Genomic DNA, 1,874 nt, shown 5'->3' with positions numbered 1-1,874 from the left:
TGAAATGCAATCTGAATTCTGAATTCACAGTAAGGAATTTCCATCATAAAATAGGCCGTACTAAACTTTAATAAGAAAATAGCAACTCCTAAATATATAACTGTAAATATGGCTTAGCCAAGAGTTAGTTCAATCGGTCAAATCAGTACCTCACCAATTGGGAGGTCACATGGTCAATTCCCAAAAACTCTTTGAGTAAACACAGTAAACATAAGATTTGGGGCCATGCTCTCAGCAATTTAATACTAGGAATGAAGCTCTATAAAGATACACACATTTGAAAGAGTTCCATCATGAGGGCGGAAGCGGTGAATCGACCTATCAAAAAGCATAATTGCATTAACCAAAGCTTCCAGACACTGGAACAAAGGGGAAATTAAATCCAACAAGGTTATGCAGGCATCGTACCTATCAAAGGTAAATAAAATAAAAATTTGAGTTAATATTTAGGAGGTGACAGGGTCAATTCTCGAAGGGTCAATTCTCGAAAACTCTTTGAGTAAACATAGTAAACATAAAATTTGGGGCCATGCTCTCAGCAATTTAATACTAGGAATGAAGCTCTATAAAGACACACATTTGAAAGAGTTCCATCATGAGGGCGGAAGCGTTGAATCGACCTATCAAAAAGCATAATTGCACGAACCGAAGCTTCCAGGCACTGGAACAAAGGGGAAATTAAACCCAACAAGGTTATGCAGGCGTCGTACCTATCAAAGGCAAATAAAATAAAAACTTGAGTTAATATTCAATCTTCTAGAAAAAATTGCAATTGAATAACCATTGTAGAGCATTTTTAGTCTAAGAGTTTAACGTACCGGTATACTGATGCTTGATGCAACGCTGATTGATTCCCCTATTTCCTAGAGAATAAAGTACAGAGCAGACATGAAGTTGATACTCCATTGAGTATGAAAACCATGAAATTGAATCTAGTATTGAAACATAATAGCCACAAATACCAAACTGACAAAGAAGGAAAGAAACCCCGAGTCTATTACTTGGATGGGAGTGGTGGTGAGGAGAGAAATGGAAATGTTGGAGAAAAATAGTTCTTCATCCTCCATAGACATTCTCACCATACCTCAATGTAAATAAACTTAAGACAAATTGTCAATATAAATTGACAGAGGAAGGGATATAAAGAACATAATGTTATGAAAACATATCAGTACAGAGTAAAAACCTTACCTTTGGAATGAAATGGGTGCGTTCGTTAAAGGTTTAGAACCAAATGCACCAGCACGAGCGACTACCAGCTAGAATGCTAAACTCCAACACCCTTTAAAATGCCTCGGGTAGATTTCCTTTAGCCTTGAACATATAGTATATGTGACACACAAGGAAACCATTGTGACACCTCGTTCTGGAAATTCCCAACAGTTATGCGATTACAAACCCATTCACCTGGCCACGAATTGGGAATAGGAAAACATGAAATGAAAAGAGGAAGAGAGTGTTAGAAGGTTTAGGGTTTGGAACGAACAAGAAAGGACACTAAATCACCTTGAGAAATCTCAACCCTTCACAGAATCCCACGTTTGAACACCCAAGTGACTATCACGTGATTGGTGTGTAGCTGGTCGGATAGGATTGGTAGTTTGATTTTTCAGGTGCCTTGGGATGTTCACCATAGCTATCACATGCTAAGAATATCAAGGCCGTAGTGATATGGGTAGAGATATGGATAACATATAAATCATAACCTTAGACATATGCCTAAGTCACTTGATACAATAAATACAACATAGCCATTACAGATTGAGGGTATGGAGTATAAGTATATAAACCAAAGTCGAACTTAGTGTGGGATTAGAGTGTTAGGTAAATTAATAAAGGGACATTTTAATACAAGCTTAGGAGAAAGGTAAAGA

At 37.3% G+C, this 1,874-nt stretch overlaps 1 long non-coding RNA gene across 1 annotated transcript; it reads right to left on the bottom strand.

Annotated features, from left to right (window-relative positions):
* Positions 1-611: 611 nt before the first annotated feature.
* Positions 612-1,427, bottom strand: LOC149190358 (uncharacterized). Its single transcript, XR_016256488.1, has 3 exons — positions 1,192-1,427; positions 819-863; positions 612-710 (listed from the first exon to the last, which is right to left on the bottom strand). It is a non-coding gene; the product is annotated as an uncharacterized LOC149190358 (long non-coding RNA).
* Positions 1,428-1,874: the final 447 nt, after the last annotated feature.

The sequence above is a fragment of the Pinus tabuliformis genome, chromosome 3_1 (assembly GCF_031772625.1).
Source record: "Pinus tabuliformis cultivar Carrire ecotype Pingquan chromosome 3_1, CPIR1, whole genome shotgun sequence".
NCBI lineage: Eukaryota > Viridiplantae > Streptophyta > Pinopsida > Pinales > Pinaceae > Pinus > Pinus tabuliformis.
This window is presented reverse-complemented; position numbering and strand designations above follow the sequence as displayed.